Source organism: Humulus lupulus, chromosome 6 (assembly GCF_963169125.1).
Source record: "Humulus lupulus chromosome 6, drHumLupu1.1, whole genome shotgun sequence".
Taxonomy (NCBI): Eukaryota; Viridiplantae; Streptophyta; class Magnoliopsida; order Rosales; family Cannabaceae; genus Humulus; species Humulus lupulus.
The window spans coordinates 215,712,956-215,739,227 of NC_084798.1; the positions used below are offsets into that span (position 1 = coordinate 215,712,956).

Below are 26,272 nucleotides of genomic sequence, written 5' to 3' on the forward strand. Positions count from 1 at the left end.
ATGGTGGCGACATCGTTAGTCTGCTGAACTAAGTCCCACCATATTCTGGCATCCTTCTTGAGTAATGACGAGACGCAGGATATGCGGTCCGCATTACTGAGATTCATGTGCATCAGAATTGGCTCCACGTTCCTTAGCCACTCTTCTGCCTCAAAGGGGTCTGTAGTCCCTTCGAAGTTTGGAGCGTGCTGCTTGCGGAACCTCTCATACATTGGCTCCATGTGCTGTACTGGATACGACGCGTAGTTCATCATTGGGCATCCCCAATATGGACCAACTTGTTGGGGTGCTGGGGCCAATTGCTGTGGCTGTGGCTGCGTCTGTGGCGGAGGCTGAGGCTGAGATTGAGCCTGTTGGCGTTGTTGCTGCAGAAGTTCCTCGACTTGCTGTCGCAGTCTGGCAATCTCCGCAGTGTTGTCAGCTGGCGGTGCCGGCGCGTTGCGGCGAGTAGTAGCACGCACTCCCCTTCGGCGAACTGGAGGGACTTCATTGGTTGCTGGAACGTCGTTGGAGGCGTTTCCGTTGGTGCGTGCAGATCTTCGGAGCGACATCTTCACCAAAAGTTCTAACAGTCGAGAACATGTTAGAACTTACCCTAATAGGATCTAAGGCAAAAACTTATTCTAAAACAAACATATCTCGGACCTATTTATTATGACTTCTTATGAAAAATTATATGAGTCTTTATTTATCATTAGAGTGGGTTTCTATACTTAGAAAAACAAGTCATCTTTATTTTCTAAGTGTGTTTCTAATTATCCTATATGACTTAATTCTCAGGCTCGAGACTTATCTTTGTTCCAAACTTAACCATATTGAGGGAGGGCTGGGATCAGTAAAATCGTTCCGACTACTATGGCCCCCTAACTCTCAATAAGGAAACTTGGTTCATTGATTTGTATCCACCCTCACTGAACTTAGTCATTATTCATTTTATTTATTACTTATTATGATTGCGAAAATAAAATCAAACTCATACATGATAATAAAATAACATGTTATTCATTTGGAAAAACAAATTTTCACTTATTACAATCATAAAACAAAGAAATAAATAAAACAAACAATGAAAACTAACTATTCTAAAAATCGGGATCTTCTACATCCGATCCTTCATCTAGCATATCGTCATCTATCTCCTCATAATCATCATTGTCTTGAGCCTCAAAATTTCCTCGGGGAAGATTCAAGAAGATCCTATGTTGTTGTTCATTAGTGAATTGAAACTCTAAATCATAGGTGAACTTAAGTATGAGAGAATAATATCTTAGGGCTACTTGTAAGTCATCATCATTATTTATAGTCTCCCATATTTCTTCTAAAGTTAAAATTACTGAAGGAAAATCTTCTAAAAGCCTAATTACTAGGGCATATTGTTCTGCAGCTCTCATCATGATTTGCTTAGACTCTTGAAGGTGACCTATCTCTTTGTGGAACAAGATCAATCTCTGAGTGATTTTCTCTAGTGTTCCTACGGTGTTCCTTGGCTCCATTATTCTTTTTAAAGCCTTAATGGCTCGGATATCCTCATAGGTTAGAGCTCCATTCATACTTAACTGAAAACATAAACACTAAAGTTGTTAGCTATACACATAAGCAACATGACTAGTAACTTACATACTTACTTGGCGGTCAGATTCGGAGCTTTGAGCGTGTGTATCGAGGAGAACTTCATGCGAAGGAACTGTTTCTCTGATACCAACTGTAATGACCCTCTACTCTAGACTCTTGGACCATTAACGAAACTATACATACAAATTCTTACTAAAACTTACATTTGCGAAAATACAATAAAACAAATGAACTAGAGTTTTGGTTTACCTCAAAGACTTGTAAGACCAATCTACACCACAACCGAAATACTATAGAACCTTACTTCCCAAAGTGTTTGATAAGCTTATGATGTTTAAGCTTATGATTTCCCCAAACCAGGTGTTTATACTCTCACACTCTCCTAGCACTTGCAGCTTCTGAACTTAGAGTAAAAGGTGAATAATGGCTGGGTACTAGGTCCTATTTATAGAGTTTGGGAATGAAGGAATCTTAATTTTACTTGAATAAAAATAATAGCTTTTTAGGTGAAAATAATTTGAATAATCGTTCAGTAGAGGCTGAAGACTCGTTCAAAAGATGCTGGACTTATGAAGAAGTTGAATGGCTGAAAGGAAAAAGAATTAAAAAACATTTGAATTATGCTGAAGGAGGCGATATATCGCCCCCTGTAGGCGATATATCGCCTGGGCCAGTATGCCCGAGGCGACCGTGCATCGTTTCGTGTTTTTCGTATCTACGTGCTGCGATATATCGCCCCCTATAGCTGCGATATATATCGGCACACGCTGATTATTTAAACACGAAATTACACATTTTTAGCTAAGTTTGAATGGAGTAAACAGCCTTGACTAAGCCCTCAACGTATTCAAAGCTGCTGACTGACCCTATAGCATTCAAACTTTACTCCTTATTAAATTTAATCCTCAAAACACTTAATTCTTAATTATCCATTCATAACATGTGCTTAAAATCCTATTGGTCCTCATCTAAACCTTATAGTATAACAAATATTATCCTTAATATCAGCTATATAATCAAACCTTAGGTTAAAATTAATATTCTTAAACTATAGGTTAAACTTAGAAAGTCTATAAGTACTACTATGAGTGTCCAAATAATTCCCGGTCTGACCCAAAAATCGACAGTTACAAAGATAATACTATACATACTATAATACTACTAAATAATTAGCTAAGTAAAGTTCTTGGACTCTACAGTTAGCCTCCGTGACCAGATGTTTGACGCTTTTCTCCACGTCAGTCATACTGGCCAAGAGGGCTGATCTCAACTCCATGTCTGGAGTGGGGTCTGGTCGCAGCCATGGGCCTGAAAGGCATTAAAAGTATAAGAAAATGTGGAGGAAACACTAAATAAATATCAACAGCCAATAGTACAAAGGTTTTACCTCCTTGAGAAAAGGTAAATTGTTCGCGATCATGTCAGTCGTAAAGAAATACTCCTGGTAGTACTTCCCCATGTTTGATATGTGAGTGGTGTTGGTCAAGAAGGTACGTCCAGTCTCCTGGTAGCAAAAGTGAAAGAACCTCGTACCTTCTTGGTTGAGGTTGGATTTGAGGTCGAACAAATAGTTAACCTCATGAGGAGTTGGCACGGGCCATTTTTTGTGACTGTAAAGGATATAGAGTGCAGCAAGCATTCAATACCCATTGGGAGTTATTTGAAAAAGGGGCAACTCCGAAATAGTTGGCCACCCCTTGAAAGAATGAATGAAGAGGCAAGGTAGCCCCTGCCTCAATTTGGTACCTCGACCAGGCGCTAAAGGCACCTCCGGGCAGGTTCGCCCGTTGATCTTGGTTGGGTCGAACTAATGTTACCCCCGTGAGTCCATATTTCTTGATGTAGTTGGCGATCATCCTGATTGTCACTCGGCTCTCAGGTACTACATACCACTCAACATCTGGTTGAATGGCATTTCGGGGCTGAGCGTGAGTTTGGATATTGGGGTCAGGAATATTTTCTGCTCGACCACTGGTCGAGGGAATTTCAGCCCGAGGAGCGGACTGATGTGAAGAATGGGGAGTTCTCTTTTTCTGGGCTATAGTTTTTGCACGAGCCATATTTTGGATAAGGATGGATGGAGTGTTTGAAGTGGCACGAGAAAAGGGAATGTCAGGTATTAGCGATGACGGTTGCTCCTCATCCTCAAGCAGCTGAGCCAATAAGTCGTCGTCGATGGGTCTTTCTCCTCCCCACGGATCTTGCATGAAAGCTGCGAATAGAGAAAGGAAGAGATAAGACGCACAACTTGAAAGCTTATGTTGAAAGTTGGAATAACATTGCTTGCATATTCGACCAGCAGCATTCTAATAGGAACACTAAGTTCTATACGAGCAGTTTGAAAAACATAATGAAAAGCGGAAGTAAAAAGTTTTTTGGGAAAAAGATCTTTCGACAATCTACAATCTCGACTACCAAATTGGCTCCTAAATCATACGAAACAATATTTCACTACCCTATTAATCATCTGTCAACATGCAAATAATCCCCATAAATTTTTGGCCAAGAGCATGAAGGGGTTCAGAAATAAAAACACGCATAAGGCAGTTTCGAATAGCAACTGAAAGGACAAGAAAGTTCGTAAAACTTACTCAGTAAAGATTGAAGTCCAAAGATGAGAGCTATCGGGCGTCCGAGTATAAATGTCTAAAAGTTTCTGGGCTCTGGGGCGCGAGTTCTTCAGCGTTCTTCAAGAAGGCAAAGGCAAGTAAAAGGTAAAAATGGTAACTTTGAGAATTATTTATGAAGACCAATGCACGTTAAAAGAGGCAATCATGAGTTACTTTTTTCTAAGTACGGGGAAGTGGAATGGCCGTCGGACACACTCTTGGGAAACTGAAAGGACCTGATTAGACATGATTGGTCACATTTTTTTAGAAGGCATGGGCGGTTTTGACAGATTTCGTGGGGCATACGAAAGGTTAGTTTCCTAAGTTTACTTATTGCTGGTCACAATAAATAAACTTGGGGGGCAAATGTTTACCCAAAAAAGGTCATTGATGACATGGCAAGGATTACTTACATATAGATTGACACGTGGTAGAGTTAAAAGGCAGAGGTGTTGTTCGACTATCGGCTAGAGGCGTGCCTCCTTATCGGTGATAATGTTTGTCACGACCAGGCTGGTCGTGAAGCCCGATTTATTTCCTTCTTTGGTTGTAATCTAATATTAACTGCATTTTAATATCTCTTCATAATTATTCTTGATACGCATTTATTAAGGATAAGATATGACACGTTATCATAGGTAACCCTCCTTGAGCCTATAAATACACATGAAATAGCTCAAGGAATGGACTTTTGGAATTCATTCGAGCTTTTTTGCTTAAGATTGAGAGAAAAAGAGCTATAGTGAATTGTACATCATCTTATTGTAATACATTCAAGGTTTGCGAAACTCAAGAACCCTAGTTCTTTAATCACAACTTTTGGATTCGATAATAGCAATATCACAAAGTGGACGTAGGTCATTACCAATCACTGGGGCCGAACCACTATAATTCTTGGTGTTTTTCCTTTCCATTAGATTATCTTTTCAAGCGTCGTGCTATTTCCTGTCGTATATTTGGCTCCGTGTCGTTGGCTAGTTTGAGGATCAACAAAAAGTTTTAAAAAATATATATCGAAAAATCATTATTTATATATATGAATTTAATGTTACGGTGACACTTAATAACTATCGGCATTTCTAGCAACGATGACACCTATTAACTGTTGACGTTACCAGCAACGACGACACTTATTAACTGTCGGCATTGCCAGCAAAAGCGACACTTATTAACTGTCGGCGTTGCCAGCAATGGCGACACCTATTAACTGTCGGCGTAGCCAGCAACGACGACATTTATTAACTGTCGGCATTGTCAGCAACGACGACAATGTTTAACTGTCGGCATAGCAACCCCTACGCCGGCATAGGAAAATACGACAGTTAGTCGACTGTCGTCATTGCTCAATAGCGACAGTTAAAAACTATCAGGAAAGCCCATTTTTGTTGAGAGACTAATTAAATATTGTCTCTACAAACATTTATGTATGGGTTGAATCTTGGTGTTACCCGAAGTCGCCGTTAATATTTCGATGCTAATGTCGATTAATATTTCCCCTTTAATAATTGAATGTCGCCCCTAATAATCATGATTCTCAGATCATATTTCACCCTTGATAATAAAAAGTCGCCCCTAATAATATAATATTAGGGGTGACTTATATATTATTAGGGGTGGTTGCCCCTAATACTTTTATATAATTAAAAAATATTAAAATAATACTTTTTATATTATAATATCAAAATAAAATATGCATAAAAATAATAATACTAAAATTAAATATGCATAAAATTAATAATTTATTTAAAAAAAATAATCCAATAATACAATATTATCCAAATTAAATATCCATACAATAATTTGTTAATTAAAAGTTATTGTTTAATACAATAATAAATAAAGCATCTAAACCCTCGACGTCCTCCGTATTGTCCCCTTCTTCTGGTGCATGCGGTGGCTACGGTGCCTGTGGTATGTGCGGAGGAATCGGCCATGGATATTGTGGAGGTAACGATGATCGTCCAGGTCCATACATGTATTGATACGGATAGGGCGGAGGTTGAGACAATGACCCACTCATATGAAGAAGCAGGGGTTGGGATGAAGGCCCGCTCATATGAGGATGATAAGCTTGAGGGTACATAGGCATTGACCATTGATAAATATACAACTGGGTCGAAGGTTGAGATGGAAAATTTGGTGCATGTGTGTCGGGATGGCCTGATGAAGGCTGAGAAGCTGAAGCTTCAGACGTGTGTTGTGTCTGAGTTTCAGAAGGCGAGCCTATGTACTTCTCGAAAAATCGCTTGATATGTATTTTGCATCTCCACGTTTATTGCCGAATGTTTTTCAGGTGGAAGCTATTGATACACATACTGAAACTGTTAATTCATGACCTTCACATTGTCAACCAATTCACGTATTTCCTCAGTCAACTATTGAGGTGATGCCTGAGATTGAGTGTTTTGAGAGGGACAGTTTAACGCTTTTCCCTTTAATTTGTGGCCAATTCCTCGCTAGTGGCCCCCCTTTCACAAACAACCTGACTTAGTGTCTTCATTTGATCGACCGAGGAAGAATCATCGGTACCAGATTCAACTTTCTGCTGAGTCTCAGCCTTCAACTTAACCTATTTAAAAAAAATTATAATACAAAAGAAAAATATAATTATTTGAATTAATAATAAAGTTAAACTTACATAATCTCGTTCAGCATCCTCGTTGACAAAATTCTTGTTATTTTTTGTTCAGTGATACTCCTTCAATTCCTCAATTAGGTTTGAGTTTAACTAATAAAGAAAATGAGAATGTTATTAGAGAACTTGTAAATTCATACAACTTAATTAAGTTAATATTTTCTCTTACTTTTTCGTGACGAGTGGCTGCTAATGATTTCATGCCTTGTGTTGTAGAGTGCTTCATTTGGTCTCAGTTTATTTTGTTCTTCATGGAGTGTGCAATAAACTCTGGACTCCAGAAAAACTCACAATTTGTTTCCACTAATCGGTGTTGACATCTTTGGGAGAATTCTTTAGGACCTCGTCCAAATCATCTGGTCCTTTGTAGAACTTTTTGAAGTGGGTGTGTCTCTTAGTTTTCCTATCTCGGTATCTCTCAGTCATCTCAGCATCGAAACTGTCGATGAGGGTGGTATAATCTGGCCTCCCATCTATTTGATAGATGTGCTACAATAAAGAGAAAACATGTTAGTCGTGATGGAATTATAATACAATTATTATTAAAGTAAATTCTAAAAATTTTACCTTCACTTTACTAATGACATTGTCCTTATACCGTTTTGGGACACTAGTCCAATCCTTGTAATATCCGGGAACCACTGATGTGACTTGGATGCCCAAAAGACGCACAAAAGTAGCATGTTCCGTTCCCACCACCTTGTACATGCACTACAACATTTTAGAGTTTATATCACATTAAAAAAATTACCCTTTTTGAAAAGTGTTATTATTGAAAAATTGGGTCAATATCTTAAAAATAATACCATTGGCTTTTGAATATTGGGCTGACAAATATAATAAGGCTAATTATAAAGCCTGTTCATACAAAAAAAAAAAAAAACTCTTCGCTCTCTCTGAACGAAGTATCCTAGATCTTCTCCACTTGCTCTCCTCACCGACGGTGACTTCGCCGCCAATCTAATCGCCGGAAATTGGTGATGATAACCTTATTATCAAGCTCATGATTCATTTATACTAGTTCCAATCCCAAGTTCCCAATTCTTTTTGCCAAAACCTAAACCCATTTCCTTGTAAGCTTCGATCGATCGCTGAAAAATCTTCCAGTTCGATCGTTTTGTGAGTTTTTTTATTAGCAATGTGGTTTTTCAACTCTTCTTCTGTTTGGTTTTTGGAAAGTTTATTATATAAAAAGGACTGCCTTGGTTTATTAATTACGATTTATAGAAATTGGGGATTGATTTTGCTTTGAGTAAATTTATGGATTTTATTCAATTTTGCCTGCATTTTCTGGGGAAACTATCGAATTGGTTTCAGTGATCACAGTGATGATCTGTGGATGGAGCTGTGTTAGTGTTGGTTTTGACTATGGTTTTGGTGGGATTGTTATCTATCTAGATCGCAGGAAGAAATAGCCAGGGAGGAGAAATAGCCAGGGAGGCAATAAAGCATGTATTAAGCGAAAGCGACTTTGGATTGAAGAAGGCGCTCATGCTCTGGCCTATATCGCTCTATCGAAGCCTCTAGTTTCTCAGGTTTTCTCTCTAACTTTGAAACCTGTTTGTTCTTGGCGTAACACGCATTTAGATACCAATATTGGATCATTAAGTCGCACACTCTACTGTTGCCTTGGTTTTGTTCTTGATCTGACTATGACTCATGATAATAAATCAGTCATTGCAGCTAGCAGCTCAAACAATTGGTATGTCTGGGATGGTAAACAGGCCTAGGCATTGGTAGACTGAGATAGAACTAAAGGAAAAGGAAACATGTCTTTGGGCAAGGGTATTGGGTCCTTCTTTAAAGTTTCAAGTGATTGATATTAATTTGCTTATATAATTTGGTAGTTTTGAAGAAGCCCATAGACTCCTAATCAACATGATTGATTCTGAAATTTTAGCTGATGTATGTACATATAGTATTGTAATTGATTCTCTTTGCAAAGTGGAGAAACTGAAAGAGTTATATGAACTGATGTTATCAAACGGGGTTTACCAGATTCACTTTGATCAAAGGCTATATGAAGGTTGATAAAACACAAGTGTTAGTAGTGAGTTCTCATCATATAGTTTATGTTCCGTAACTAGCATTGTACAAATTAGGGAATAAGTGGCTGCATTACCCAGATTGATTGTGTTGTGTGTACCAAGACATGAGAACCAAGTACAGCAAAGGATAGCATATATACTTCAATCAGAAAGGTACTTCAGTAAGTTGTAATTAACTTAAATCATCCAATTATCTTTGCTTTGCTTTGCAGCATCAATAAGCTTTTAATTCCTAGTAGTTTGAAATTCTTTGCAATGCTTTAATTATTCAAGAGCACAAACCTCTGTTTTGCACCTTCTTTCACCGATTCTTGATATATATATATATATATAGTATTTTACTTTCTGTCTCTCTGTTTTCTCTCTCTCTCTCTCTCTATATATATATATATATTCATACATATATAAACTCATATTTGGTTGATCGAATTAATGGCACTAAGTTTCATGTGGCCATAACAAAGATAAATCATTTTTATCTTATTTCTTTTTCTTTGATTATTCTAGGAGTCTGGAACCATAAAAGTATTCAGTTCTGAGAACTAAGCCTGCAAACCTTATTTGATCCTACATTACTTGAAATTATTAAATTCTTATTTTGAAAATTTATTTATGCGAACAGTTTCTGATTAAAATTTCCATATCTTATGACCATGACTATTTTTTTCCCATTAACAGGTCCTATTTTTGATGTATCATTACTTTGCTGCAACTGAGATATATAATGTGATCCGTGTCTTTATTGCTGCATATGTTTGGATGATTGGATTTGGCAACTTTTCCTACTATTACATCAGAAAAGATTTTAGTCTTGCACGTTTTACTCAGGTGATTTTTTTTTTTATTTCATTTCCATTTAATGTGTCATATGTATTTTCTAACAATAGATTTTTTATCGCCAAAAATAAAAAAATAGACTAAAACTAAAGTAATCTCATATCTTTCCTTATTCTGCACCATGCAGGGTATACCGATCCTGCAAAGCCAGATCTCTCTCGGCTGCATGAGTGGCATTTCAGATCTGGACTTGATCGTTATATATGGATCATTGGAATGATATATGCATATTGTCATCCAAATGTAAATCATTGAATGTTCATGCTCGCCTGTCTAATAATTATTTTTCCTTTTGGTTTCTTTAGCTGAACAATATTGTTTTATCTTAGGTTGAGAAGTGGATGGAAAAATTGGAGGAAACAGAAACCAAGAAGAGAGTTTCAATCAAAGGGATTGTAGTTGCTGTTTCCGTATTTGTGAGTAGCATTTATGTGACAACAATTTTAGTATCATGAGCTTATATAATGTCAGTGATGATTTTTATGGCTCTTTTATATATATATATATATATATATATTCTTCTCACTTCATTCATGATCCTATGTGTAGGTTGGTTATTTATGGTTCGAGTACATTTACAAGCTCGACAAGGTTTCATATAACAAGTTCCATCCCTACACCTCATGGATCCCTATAACGTGCGTGTTATACATGAGTAATAATATGGATAATATTATGATGACATAAATCATTTGCATAGATTCACAGGACACTTCTTTCTGTCTTTAATTTCTCTTCTTTTTTTTTACCAGGGTTATATAAGTTTGCGGAACTTCACCCAGCAGTTCCGAAATTTCTCCATATAAATTGTCTAACCCTTAAAAAGGCTCAAACATCAGGATCATTTATTCTTCTAATTTTTTTAACGTTATACTTTTGAGAATTTATATGTAGATGGCTTGGAAAGGTTACTCTTGAAACCTACATTTCTCAGTTCCACATCTGGTTGAGGTTTGTGCTCTTGATCCTTTTGTTTTGTTTGCAATGCTTTTAATGTAAATTCTCACACTAACACAATTTTGTACTATACAAATGCTAGTAATTTACTTATGTAAATTTAGGATTTATTGAAAAAATAGCTGTTATGCTACTGAACCTTACATTTAAAAAAAAAAAAATTATATCCTAAACTTTTTTTACTTGAGACATGTTAATTAGACTTGTTGTGACCTGGTTTATTGGTTTTAAGTTTGTGTTCTAAATTTGGTCAGGTACTTCCTACTATATAAAGTTTCTTCGGAGTATACCACATGATCCAGTGATGACAGATTCGAGTTCGACTACAAAATTTTAGAAGTGTTTTTTATTTTTTTTTATTTTGTGGTGTACTACTTTTATATATTAGCTTAACTTTTTAGTTAATATTTTAGAAATGTTTTGTATTGCACTTAATTACTAATTACTAATGTAATGATATTAATATTTAGTGAATATTTGTTTTTGTAATATATTTGATCAAAATATATACATAATAAAATTTATTAAAATATTATATAAATAAAATATAATAATTTATTTTAAAATATATGACAATAATAAATGCTATTACATTTATAATATAACAAAAAGAAATTGTTATAAATTCATCATTTATAACATATTATAGTGCTTAGTTTAGATAATTACAACTATAACCAAACGTTATCATTAATATGATATAACAAGCACGAAATGTTATAAAAAATCTATAATAACATTTTTTATAACTCTTAAATAATGTTATGAAATAGGCATAATTAGTTGCTCTTGACATCATATTTATAAGCTTGATAAATAGATATTATATGTATATTATAACAAAGAAAAAATGTTATATAATAGTTAATTATAACACAATTGATAACACTTGAAAATTATTATAAAAATGTTTGGACTTTTAATAACACGGCCTATGTTAACATTTGATAAAGTGTTATAAACAGTTTTTTATAGCACTTTTTCAGAGTTATTCTAAATGTTTTTTCTTGTAGTGATGATAGGGTCAACCACTATGGGGAGTGGATGTCAAGCTTCTCGCCTTCTGTCATCTAAATTTTTCTCAATGGCAAGCCCACAACCTTTTCTCTTTGGTGGAGCTATTGTATTGTTTTAAATAAGTGCATCATATAATTTAGTATGTTGTGTAATAATGTCTAATTAGAAATAAATAAAGAATAAATTTTAAAATACCTGACTCACAAGTGGATGAGATCGTAATAGGATCCGGTGGATCTTGACCACCACCATCTCCGTCATGGTATGAAGCTACATCTGCTGACATCTTTAAACTAAATATGAACAAATTTGTTTGTTTGTATGAATATTAGATATATATTATTTATGAATATATAGTTGTAATAACCACATAATTATTATTTAACGTGTTTGATTACAAATCCACAACATAACAAATCCATAAATCCATAAATCGTTCAACATTTCTGATATATAATTATTTAAATATAAAGTTTTCCTGATATAGATACAAGAACTAAGTACAATAGTCACTGTCATCACTTATCAAATTAAAATCTATTGGTGAAACATGATTGGTGTAATCATCATCACTAAGGTCAACAAGTAAATCATCCTCGTTATCAACTTCTTCTACGTCTTTGACTCCTTCTTCATCATTAATAAAATCATCGGTATCTTGAGCATTCAAATAAGGTAGAGAGATGGTGCCTATGAATGTTGCTAGTTCATTAGATTGTTGAACAACCAACTCCCGAAGCTCAACAGTCAATACAAAATTGGATGAGTTTGTGACATGTACAACATATCAATATCAACAATTTGATCAGAACTATGCAGAATATCCCAAACTTGCCTATGATTCACTTCTTCAACAACTTTCCAAGCTCGACCTCTAAGTAAATCATCGAGATAGAAAACCTGTTTAGCTTGGCCAGCTAGTATTTATGGTTCATCTTTATACCATTCACCGATCACATTTATACTGGTGATATTATTTTCAGTAATTGTTTTTTTTTCGAGTCTGTGTTGAACCATTTATATCGAAACAATACCACTGAATATACACCAGTATAAGATACCTCCAATATCTCTACAAGTTGTCCATAATAGTTAAAACATTTTGTCCCAGCAACACACACTCCACTATATTGTGTAATACGAATTTGATCTCGATTGTGTGTAACATATCGAACCCCATTCAGTATACATGTTTGATAGGAGTACGCCAAAAGATCAGACCCAAATGCTAAAGCTAGCAATTCATCCTCATTCTCTAATGACCCGAGCTGGTGCAAGTCATATATCTAAATTACCAAAATATATTATAATAAAAAACTTATATTTCAATCTAACAATAAAGAATATCGCAGGTATAAATTATCTTATCGTAAAACCGACCCCCGACCCTATAAAGACCCTATCTCGATCCTATAAAGACCCTATCCTGACCCCGACCCTATCCCAGCCCTATAAAGACCTTATCCCGACCCTATAAAGACCATATCCCAACCCTATAAATACCCTATCCCGATCCTGACCCTATCTCGACCTCGACCCTATAAAGACCTTATCTTGACCCCGAACTCATCCCGACCCCCGACCTTATAAAAGACCCTATCCCGACTCGACCCCAACCCTATAAAGACTCTATCCCGACCCCTGACCCTATGAAGACTCTATCCTGTACCCTAACCCTATAAAAACCCTATCACGACCCCGACCCTATCCCGACCCTATAAAGACCCTATCATGACCTTATAAATTCCCCATCCTGATTCCGACCCTATCGTGACCCTATAAAGACTCTATCCCGACCCCTACCTCATCCCGACCCCCGACCCTATAAAGACCTTATCTCGACCCCCGACCCAACCCTGACCCTATAAAGACTCTATCCTGACCCCTGACCCTATAAAAACTCTATCCTGACTCCCGACCCTATAAAAGACCTTATCTCGACCCTAACCCTATAAATCTACAAAAAATTGAGCATCATCTCCCTTATACAAATGACCTAGACATCTGTAAAAAGTTAAAAAAAATATAATTCAAATAACACACAATAAATTTCTTCCTTATATCTCCACAACACACAATTTCACAGAACCTACTTCACTATGGATGAATATTTAGGATATTCAAACTCCTCGAACAATAGTAAATAATAGTAATAATAATAATAATAATAATAATAATAATAAAAAATAAGAGACATACCAATTAATAAAATAATCCAAAAAAATATTCCAAATGAAAAGACTCCAAAATTTATTCCTATTTATTTTTACCAAAAAAAAAAAACAAAGCTAGTAAAACAAAAAAAATATTATAACATACACATATATATATTTATATACTTGTATAAACAAGCACACATATATATATTTATATACTTGTATGTATACACATACATATAAACACGTATATATACACATACATATAAACATAAACAAAAATATATATAAATATTTATATATAAAAAAATATACATTTATTCACACATATAAACATATACATGTATATATACACATATAAACACACGACCACATATATATTTATTTATACACATATAAACATATATATATATAATTTTTTAAGAAAACAAACATATATATATATAAATATAGTTACCTCTGGGATGGCGCACGACAAGGTGATAGGTCGGGGAGGCGCTACGGGTGGGGGCTGGGGACGAGGCAGCGGGTGGGTGGGGGACTGGGAGGCGCTGCGGGAGAGGGGGGAGAACAGGGCATCGACTGAGGGGCTGGGGAGGCGCTGCGGGTGGCGGCTGGTGAGAGAAAGGGAGTTGTGCGAAATGAAGAAGAAGAGTTTTGAGGGGAGTTATGGTAGCGACTATTAGCGGCAACATGTGTCGCCGATAATATTCGTCGTTGATGTTTTTTAAACACGTGGCAACTACTAGCGGCGACACATGTCGCTGCTAATAATCGTCTGAAAAAATATGGTGGGGCAATTTCCCCCGTTTTTTTGTTTATTTTTTAATTTATTAGCGGCAAGACTATCGCCGCTAATATAAAAAAAGTTGCCGCTAATAATTTTGTAAATTTTAAAATAAAACCATTTTGATATAAGCGGAGAACATGCTTTGTCGCCGCTGATATTGGCATTATTAGCGACGAATTTTGGTCGCCGCTAATATTATCGTTGCTAAAATGCATTTTTCTTGTAGTGAGATTCTGTAGATGTCCATCAAAAAAGCATAATGAGTCCCACCCATGTAATATCCACTTCTACTAGTAAGGATATTTTGGTATCTAGCTTGAGTCAGGGTATTATGGGAAATTGCATGACAAAATTTCCATACTAGTGACAAAATCTTTGGATACATTATCTTATATTATATCATGGTTAAATCATGTGTGTGCTATAATTTTAGTATTATTGTTATTCCATATAAGATATTTTACTCATATTCATGTCTTATTATCTTATACTGCATATGCTCTAAAACTAACTTCTGCAGCTAAAATAATTGAGTTTATTATGGTTTCATTGTTGTATAATTTCAATAAAATTACGATGTGCAAGATATTACATACATTAATGTTAGAGTGTGATGAGTTTTTCGGTTATTTTTTTTTAAATAAATAAAGTAAATCACTACAGGAAAAGATATAAACAATTGAAGTGGGACTTGATATAGATTATACAATATAGTTGATTAAATAATTTCTTGTATGGAGTAATCAATAAGTTTTTAAGAATATATAAAGTAAATGACTATTAGGCAATAATTTAACTAAAATATGAATAGTGTCAATAAAACGTATAAGTGATTCTTTTATATAAAGTATTTATATTATATCAAAAGTAACTAAAGTAAATAACAAGAAGACAAAATAAGTTTGGAAACACCTCAGTTTACCACGGTGCTATATTTTTTTCTTCTATTTTTACCATGCATATTAGGTACGATATTATTGCGAAAACGATTATGTATTCTTGTAGGAAGGTCTAGCTAGTCCTAATAAGCTACTAAGTTAAAGTACTGTGTAGGAAAAGGGCCACTAAACTACGTAGTGCATTGGTTTCCATGCGAAGTTGTAATACATTATTTTCCAACTAAGTAGAAACTAATGATTAATTGAGGCCTATTTTGTACTTAGCAGACCTACAAATTAAGATATTTATTATTGCGTGTGGAGAATTAAAATCTCCGTGGTGGTTAAACTCATCGTAATTATTATTTAATTCAACCAATCAAATTTGAGTAAGATAAGATCCGGAGTTTTGAAAAAGCATTGTTACATCAATGAGTATAATATTTTTGTGCCCAATTAGCGTGCACATGTCATTACTCAAAAATTAAATTTTGCAATTGGTTTTGTTTTTTAAAATGGAGATATATCAATTTTTTTATTATTTTATGAGAGCAGAAAGATTCTGTTTTTTTTTTAGTTTTGATATTAATTGATTATTTTGTACCAAAAGAAAATTAGGAAGAGGTGTGATTTTTTTTTAATTTATTTTATAAGGGGTGTAATTAGAAAGCAAGGAGATGAGAGAAAAAAAAAGTGTGTCAATAGAAGCACGCTTTTTCTTGATGAGAATGTGTGTACTCATACGATACATAATTTATTGCAGCAATGTATATTCAAATTATCGCCACAATCGATACGCGGATATGAGGTATTGCAGAACTATTTGATGAGACAAAAAAGTATTTTTGGTGGCAACGTATTTAAAAAGATCACCACAATTACTTAAAAGATACGATGGATTACTTCACAATTTGAGGCAACAGTTCCAATTATTATGGACGACTTCCTCCTTATGTGACAAAGTTCACTGTCGCTGCTAAAGGATTTACCAATAACTACAAAGTTCGAGCAGCGAAAAAGTAACGACAACATTCAAAGTTGTCACTGCTAAAGGGCCAATATCTTTTAGTAGTTTGACAATAATTTAATCTATTAATTTATTTAAAAAAAACTTTTGTAATTTCAAATGCAGCATAGTGTTAACTACTTGTGCCATATAAATGATTTAGAGTAAGATGTTACATGAATATTCTTTATCAGTAAAAAGTAAAACAATATTATATATATACAATTATGCATTATGTTAATCAATCAAGTAAACATGGCATTGTAAGTATTGACTTAAATCTTCTAATTTGAGACAGCGCTAAACATGATGAATTTTATTTGGAAAAGTTTTGACCAATAAAAAATTTGACAATGCTGAAAATAGAGTTTAATAATGTTACTTTCCACTCGTATAAAAAAATAGTCACGAGTGTAATAAATTATTTCAACTTTGTTTTGATGCTGTAAATTATTTAGAATTTTCTGAAAAAGAATTTTCCTATATATTAATATAAAGAAAATTAGTAAAATTAATAATTAGAAAGACTATTATAAAAATATGTTCTCCACTACAAGACCAAATTATAAAAAAGAAAATGAAAAATTGAAGGGAGACCTAAGATATGGAGTGTGGACATGTAAAAAGAGAGAGAGAGAGAGAGAGAGATATGGAGTATAAAATGGTAAATAATTGATTGTTATTCTTTATGAACATCAATTAATTAATAAGTTTAAAAATTATATAAAGTAAATGAACATTTGACAAAATATAAACAATCGAGACTTGATGCAGGGTATGCAAAAAAAATTTATTAATTAATTTCTTTTATCAGCAGTAATTAATTAATGTGTTTTAAAGATATATAAAGTAAATGACCAATAGACAAAATATTTAACCAAAATATGAATAGTATAAAAAACACAAATGACTCTTTTAAATAAAGTATTTTTACCAAAAGCACAAGTTTTAAAAATATAAAAATTAAATAATAACAAAACAAAGTAACTTAACCAAATGTGAATAGTGTCAATTAAAAATTAAAAATTTGAAACCAGGTTGCTATTTTTTTTATCCGATTTATCTTAGTCATTGTATGTTAGGTAAGACATTATTGCAAAAAAGATTATCTATTTTTCTTATAGGATGGTCTAGCTAGTCTTAAATAATCTTACATATAGATTTAATACATTAGTAAAATTAAGTTAGAATAGGTACATATTGTAATTAAGGCCTATTTTGTACTTAGCAGACCTACAAATTAAGAAATTTGTATTGCGTGGATAATTGCAAATCTAGGTGGTGGCACTGACCCATCATATTTATTATTTAATACATAGATGTACCATTTAAATCTAATTTATTTTGATAAATCTAGTGAGTAAACGTGTACTTAATTAGTCAAATTTTTATTTAGGGTGGTTGAGATCACACTCTTGTATTTCTTTTGATCCCTCTTAGTTATTTATAAATATATATATATTATAAATTTATACAAATATCTTTACTAGTTATTTATACAATATAATTGTATACAAATATCTACAATATTATTATATTTCTTTACACGCGCTTTTAATACATAAACTAAATAACAAGTATAAAATATATTATAAATATTAAAAAAATATTTTATATATTTTAATTTTGTTAGATGCATAAAAGTAAACATAATATAATTTACTAATTTTTTATAAGGTAAGCTTTTTTAAAAAATTCTTAATAATATTTGTTCTTAATAATTTTGTTAAATTAAGAGGAATGATATGTGCATGCAAAATATATATACCAAAATATTACACTCAATGGTGTAACAATGCATTTCAACAAATCATATTTGATTAAAATGAGACCGACAATTTTATAAAGCAGTGCCACATCGCTGATTATAATGTTTTAGTATCTATTTTGCGTGCACAAATCATTACTTAAAAATTAAAATTTGCAATTAATTTTCTTCTCTAATATGATGGTGTATCAATATTTTTATTATTTTAATAAATTATGGGTTTAATAACATTTTAATTTTATCATTTCTATATAAAATTGTAATTTTGTACCAAACGAAAGGTGTGATATTTTTTTTAACAAGAGTGTAATTAGAATATATAGGGGAGGAAAAAAAAAGGTCCCAATAGAAGTTAATGAGAATGTGTATACTCGTCAATTAACCGGTACAGGCTTGTGAACAAACTCAAAACTATATACTAGTCTCCTTTTGGACTTTCATTCACCCATATCCCTCCTATATTATGATTCATATATAATAAAGTTTAGCCAGTATATAAATAATAGAATAAATATAATTTTTGTGTCGTAAACTATTACCACTACCAGATCGTGACTCCTGAATTTTTCATGTTATTATAAATTTCTCATGAATTGTTGCACTTAAGTTTTGGGGTTTTGTTAATTTTTAGCTGATGTGGCATTGTTGAGGTTGAGGTGGCATATTTGTGGCTGAGGTGGCCTTTTGGGGGATGTGATGGAAAATCCTTTGATATTAAAATAATAATTTGGTAATTTATTAGGAGGGAAAATTTAGGTTCGGTTTTTGGAGGTCTTTAACATTTCAGATTAATTTGGGGGAAAATTAAGGTTTTGCCGGACAATTAGGGAGAATTGCAATTAACGATTTAATTGTGCGATTGAAACGTGGTATGAATTTCTACATCGTTTGATTTTTGGAAGGATAAGGAATCTACAACATTCATTCATTTATTTATTTATACACGCCAAAAAAGGTTTTTTTTTTTTTTTGTCATTTTGTGGTGGGTGGATTAGGTACAGTGTCATTTGGCATTAGATGGCATGAGGTAGCATAGTCAAAGTGTTCAAGAATATTTATGCGTCAGTTGGGTGTGTAAATGTTGGAAGACAGTATCGGTGTGTTTGTGGGGGTGTGTGTGTTTGTGTGTACACGCTTGTGTCTACTCCATTTCACCCATTCTTACTACTACTATTGACAAAAACATTACTTGAATACGGCATTACGCTGCCTTGCAAAGACAAATGTGGGGCACTAATCGGGTGCACTTTAAGGGATGAATAGTGAAGAAGAAGAAAGAAATATAAACTTCTGGCTCAAAATTGATACAGCTTAGTATATAACGAAACAAATATATGAATACTTTTTTTAAATTATTTTATAATAAATTAGGTTCAAGGGTATTAATTTTTCAACCAACCATGTCAGATTACGCCACCTCAGCCCCAAGAATGTCAAATCATCGTTCTGTTAAAAATATTAAACAGTGTCTAATAGAAGTTCGGCAACTCAATATCAAGAATAGTTTGAGCAAACTTAAAACAATGTGAAAAATTCAGAGGCGAGATATGATAGTAGTAATAGTTCGAGGGAAAAAATCCTATTTATTGTAAATAATATACATTCTCAACTAGCTCAGGAAAATCATGCAAGAGTATGCTTTTTTCTTTTTTTGAAAGGAAAACTTTTATTAACCAATACCCCTACAGCTTCTTAGAAAAAAACAAAAGAAGAAATACACAGAGGGGTGGAACCAAAGCACACAAAATCCTTCAGGACTTTACAAGCAAAAGAAGCTAAAAGAATGAGCCGCACCATTCATGGTACGAAAAGACTAAAAAAATTCTTTACACTTATCAAAACTAGAAAGCTCTCAAATATCCTCAATCATTAACGCGCAAGCAGTATACCAATCAGACTTGTTGTTGATAGCAGAAATAATCACAGGAGTGTCAGACGTGAGGGAGAAAGAAGATAACTCCAGTTAATTAGCGAGCTCCAGACCCAATTTGACAGCCAACGCCTCATCCATCTCAACCGAGAAAATACCTGGCAAAACTTGGATCTAGCAGCCAACATCTTACCATAATCATCCCAAACTAGAGATCCTAGCCCACAGCCACACAAATTACTACTAAGAGTAGCACCACAATTCAATAAAATAGTGTCTGGAACTGGAGATTGCCACTGAGGAATCGGTTTAAAAGAAGGAGTGGACTTTGACAGAATACTCTTATCTTCAAACTCACTAAGATACCACTGGACAAGATCACTATCACAAGGAATAGACAGATGGCGGACTTGCTTGTTTCTTCTATCCCAAATACCCCAAGATAAAATACAAAAACATTGAAACTCATCAGTAGTAAGTACCTCTGTCATTTGCAGAACAAGTTGGAAAGGATCATGGCACCCATAGGGAATTATGTCTAGAAAATTATCAAGCCTCCAAATGTTCTTTACTCCCTTACAACCCCACATCGCATGCACTGTTATATTATTTCATATAAATATAATGTTATAATAAATAATGTGACAAAAAGTAATTTGTTACACAAATGTGATTTGTCACACATTGTAACATATTATTGAGAGTCACAAAATTGGACACATGTGTGTGCCAAAATGTGACATATTTTGGAGTTACAAAATCAGTTACAAAATTGTAACTCCCAAATATTACCCAATAATGTGTAGATTGTATGTTACACATTTGAGACTGGAGTTCACAAAACCTTTATGAAATATGGCTGTTGGAGACATGTTTTTAAGGTGTTTGGAGGTTACAAAATCAGATGGGAAATGATTTAGGACGTTTTGGAAAAATGACATTTTTGAGCTGAAAATGGCATGTGGCCACGCCCAGGGGCATTGGTGGCCGCGACCTGGGGGACAACGAGCCACGGCCGCGACCATGCATGCTAGTGCCCGCAGCCAGAGATGTGTTCAGAAAATTTTCAACCTTTTCTTCCACTTTAAATGGTTCTAACACCCCAAGTAACTCCCCAAACTCATTTTTAATTCCATAAACATCCAATTAATCATTGGTAACAACCATAGATGTTGGTGGAATTTGAAATTCAAAGGGTGTCTCAAAACTCTATAAATAGAAAGCCTAATGCTCACTTGTAAGAAAACTCTATTTCTATCCACTAGAGCACCTGGCTAGAAATACACCAAAATATGTGATTATTCCAAATAGCTATTTCCAATATTGAGAGAACCTCTTAGTGCTTGGGATATGTGTAAATAAGCTTTTGGGCAAAAGTTGTAAACCTTGTTCAAGTTGGTGATCCAATGCTCTTCACTTTAGTTGTGTGAGTGCGAGTGTTTTAATTTTTTGTTCTTGTTATTTTTTCTACCATTGCTTTTATCTTCTATTCTTCTATTTTATCTTTACATATTTATTTGTATATTTTGTTTTAGAGTTGTAGTCCTTATCATTCTCTTCTTCTATTTCTTTTCTATATCTATTTGTATTTTGAGTATTGAGTTGTAATTTATTTAATCAATCATTGTGTCTTTGTATTATTTTGCATAGAGTTGTAATAGTATTTCCTATTTTCCATTGAGACAATAAAAATATCTCTAACATGCACCACATCCTCTGGCCCTCTATGGCACACCAAGCAAACCTCGTCTACTGTCATATTTCGAGAGTTCAGATTAGAAAACATAGGAATCCAATTATGACAAACCTTCCACATAAACAATTTGACTTCCGGTGGGAGATTCATCTTCCAAACCTTAGTCCATCAGTGCATAACCACCTGGCCATTAGAGGATTCAACACTCTCCTTCTCAAACCGAAAACTTTTGTAACCACTCTTCACAGTATAAGTGTCGTTAGTTTCAAACCCCCAACACATGTCATCAACTTTGTTTGAAATGTCAGGATGCAGCCCTAATATCCATAGAATATACTTGGGATGAAAAGATTGCTCAATGAGCTGCCTATTCCAAGAACTATCAGAATGCCTCAAAGCTTGAACCACCATTGTTTGAGGAACTAAAGTAGGGGTTCGAAGAGAAAAGCAATGAGGATGGGATGCCCATTTATCTTCATTAATACGAACATCCTACCCAGTCCGAATTCGCCAACAGATTCCTTTATCCAAAACTTCTTTCCCCCCAAAAAAGACTTCTCCAAATAGCCGAGCTATAGGAACCTTTTTTGGCTATCATAAAGGTGCAATGTCAAAATAACAAGCTTTTAGGATCCTAGAAAATAAAGAAGCAGGATTGGAAAGAATCTTCCAACCTTGCTTGGCAAGGAGGGCCCGATTAAAGTCCTCAAGGCTTTGGAACCCCGAACCATCTCAAGCTTTCGGTAAACAGAGAGTTTCCCAACGACAACAATGGATCTTCCTTTTCTCTTGAGAAGAACCCCACCAGAAATGAGCAGCCATAACATGAAGCTCTCTAATAAGAGTACAAGGTAGTCGAAAGCAGCTCATTATATAACAAGGAAGAGCTTGGACCATTGCTTTAATAAGGACTTCTTTACCCGCTTGAGAAAATAAACTAGCTTTCTAGCCACGAAGCTTGTTCCAAACCTTCTGTTTAATCGTGGATAATATCAACTTTTTCTGATGACTAATAGCAGCAGGCAAACCAAGATACACTACTACAAAAAAGACTTTTTAGAACTAGTGGGACGCGAGTCCTCTATTTGAGAGCCTTACAAATAGAGAGCGAGTTCTAAAAGAAGTGACGCGAGCCCTAAATAATGGCCGGAGTAAGTGGTGGCGCCACCACTTCATGGTGGCCATTGGGTCTAATTTTTTAGTGGGTTTTGAGGCCCAAGATGCAAGGAATATGGTGGTGGTGGTGGTTCATCTCGTGGTGGCCCGAGGTGGCTGGAAAGTGGTCAGGCAGTTTGGGAAAACCCAAAATTGCATAAACTTCAAGATGCACTTTGAGGGCCTTAGGCTGCGCGTTAGGGGCTGAGCTCTGGGGGTTGGAGGTTTCAGGGGGCGAAACGTGCCATTCGGCGGCGATAGGAAGGTAGGCGTTTGGTCATGGCAGAGACGAGCTAGAGAGAAAGAGGGAGCTTCAAGAGAGAGAGAGAGAGAGAGTGAGAGAGAGAGAAAGAGATTTGAATGTTTTATTATATAATATTGAGTGATTTGAGGGATTGGAGGGAGTTTGTGATTTTTTAAAATTAAAACTTTTAGGACACACATTAGTTTTAAAGGGCTTGCACTGTGTGTCCTAAAAAAATTCTTTAAGGACTCCCAATGACTGTCTTAAAAAGTCCAGGAGGTATATTCAAACTTTTATGACACACATAGTTTTTAGGACTCGCTCCACGAGCCCTAAAAGAAATTGCGAGTCCTAAAAACTCTAGGAGTTGTTTTTAGGACTCGCATCTAGGTGAGTGTCATAAAAGAGTGTTTTTGTAGTAGTGATACTTAGTATGAGTTTCCACCAATTTAACTCCCAACACAGCCGTAATATTACAAGCTTGCTCCTTAGAGCCATTCCCTCCGCAACACAAGCTTTAATGAAGATCAGCTATCATTTGCAAAAAATAGATGGGAAACACATTAACAAGTCTTGCCAAAAGAAATCCCAATAATTTTACCTTGTCTTTTAGCTTCATGTATAAGACAAGATAAACCTTCAGAACAAATAAGAAAAAGATAAGGGGAAATAAGGTCACCTTGTCTAAGACCGTGTTGAGGCTGAATCTTCCCACGCACACCGTGGTAACACAATGCATTATCTTTTTGATCCACTTCTCATCATAGCCCAACCAACGCATCAGATACTCCATCCGATCATAGGCTTTTGACATATCCACCTTCAAAGCCATCTTATTCCCATTCCCAAACCTCCCAATCTTCATAGCGTGAAGGCTTTCAAAGCCTATAATAACATTGTCCTAAAAAATTCGGCCCCCAATGAAAGCACATTGATTCTCCAATATAACCAATGGTAAATGAGTTTCATTCGATTTCTAGACATTTAGAAATTACTTTGTAAATAATATTACAAAGACTTATCGGTCTATAATCAGTAAGGGAAGTATGCTTCTCGGTTTTAGGGATTAAGCAAAGTATGGTATCATTAAGAGACAAACAATCCTCATCATGATTAAGAACTTGAAGACATACTTTGATAACTGAAGGACCCCAATTTTTATGATAAAAAGAGCTGGAAACCCATTAGACCCAGGATCTTTTAAGGGCTGAATCTGAAACATAGCGTGCTGAATTTCTTCTGAAGTGAAGGGAGAAACCAAAAACTCATTCATGGCCAAAGTCATACGGTGGGGAATACATCTATTAAACTGTTGAAGAGTTTCAATATTAGCAGCCTCAGACGAGAAATTCTTGCTAAAATAAGAAGTACACACTTCTTCTATCTCTTCATTACTTTCCTTCCAAATAAAATTATCATCAAATAATCCATGGATCTCATTTTTCTTTTTCCGACGGGTGGCTTTGCTATGAAAAAATTTAGTATTACAATCTCCATGTTTCAGCCATAACGCTCACCTCAGCTACCTCCAAAAAACTTCTTCTTTATAATGAAGAGCAGTAAGACTTTTTTTTCTAAAACCTTAGCTCTCCACTAATCATCCCTTTCCGTAGACATGGACAATGCATCGAGGTTCTGCTGCAAAAAAAATTTCCTTTTAAAGAAATCAGCTCTACACTTGTGATTCCACTGACTAAGCCTCAATCTACTATTCGCAAGTAGCTGCTTCATGCCCTAAAATGAACTAACCATGGTGGAGCTCTTCCAAACAGTGTCCATAAGCTCCATATAATCCTCATTGTTAGTCCACGCTTCCTCATAATGAAACTGAGAATACCAAGGTCACCTCTTCATTATACCTTTGTCTGGGATAGTATTGAAATAGAGCAGAAGAGGACGATGATCTGAGTTCCAGCAACGTAAGTGGTCCACTTTAGGTGCCACAAAAATGTTCTTCCACAAACTGTTGCAAAAAACTTTGTCCTACCGCTCAACGATTAGATTCTCATGTCCCCCATTACAACAAGTATACATCCATCCTTCAAAGTAGGCCTCTTGGAAACCACACTCATCAACAATTTCCTTAAAGTTCCGTATAAGATATTTTGGTTTGGCTCCTCCTCCTTGTTTTTCCGATTGAAGCATGATTTCATTAAAGTCCCCACCACATATCCATGGGACTTTGAACCGTTCATGAAGATGTCTTAACATCTCCCAAGAATGATGGCGAAGATTCGCTACCGGATTCCCATAAAACCCAGTAGTTCTCCAATGAGGCCCATTATTAATATTAATAAGAGCATCAATATGCCCCTCATAAAAAGAAACAATATCCAACTCCACAGATTGATTTCATAATATGGCAAGACCTCCACTCCGACCCTTGGCATCCACACTAAAGAAGGCATCAAATCCAACATGGATTTTAATCCAATCCACCTTCCTAGCCTTTAGCTGAGTTTCTGATAGAAAGATCACCTCCGAAACATGCTTCCGAACATGGGAAATTAGGGTGTCTAATGTCCAAAGATTTCCCAAACCTTGAACATTCCAAAAAAGGATTTTCATGGTGCTTTGCGACCTTGTCGCTCAAGGTCGTCGCTGTAATTTGTTTTCCAAGAATGGAATCCGATTAATTAGAAACCAGTCCTTGATCATACTCACTGTCATGTCCTTGTTCTCCCTTCGTACTCAACAAATCGTAATCTCCCGCCCTCAGTTTAGACTTAGCCACCAAAATCTTCCTCCTTCTTCTAGCCGTTGGTTTAATCCTTGCATCTGGACCCATTTGGAAAGCCATCGATTTAATCAATTCATCAATCCACCCCTAGTCCAAGGTAGGCTCAGACACAACATCCTCTCCAACAACAACTTCAAAGCCTTTCCCCTGTTTAGTGAGGAATGCACTTCATTAGCAGCCATTTGAAACAACTCACTTCTACGTTTTTTCAGTCCTTCTTCCTCTCTACCAGTTAACTCTTCGAATCCCCCATCTGGCAAACTAGTCCTTGTATTTGTGCTCGAGAATCTCCTA

General features: G+C 35.0%; 1 long non-coding RNA gene across 5 annotated transcripts; it reads left to right on the forward strand.

The window, feature by feature from the left end:
- Nucleotides 1-7,684: 7,684 nt before the first annotated feature.
- Nucleotides 7,685-11,015, forward strand: LOC133783239 (uncharacterized). 5 transcript variants are annotated; one of them, XR_009870839.1, is made up of 8 exons: nt 7,686-7,935; nt 8,215-9,017; nt 9,543-9,692; nt 9,829-9,944; nt 10,031-10,117; nt 10,251-10,356; nt 10,454-10,652; nt 10,913-11,015. It is a non-coding gene; the product is annotated as an uncharacterized LOC133783239 (long non-coding RNA). The 5 variants fall into 5 exon arrangements; XR_009870838.1 differs by having other exon boundaries at nt 8,215-8,351; nt 8,491-9,017; nt 10,251-10,652; XR_009870840.1 differs by having other exon boundaries at nt 7,688-7,935; nt 8,215-8,351; nt 8,815-9,017; nt 10,251-10,652.
- Nucleotides 11,016-26,272: the final 15,257 nt, after the last annotated feature.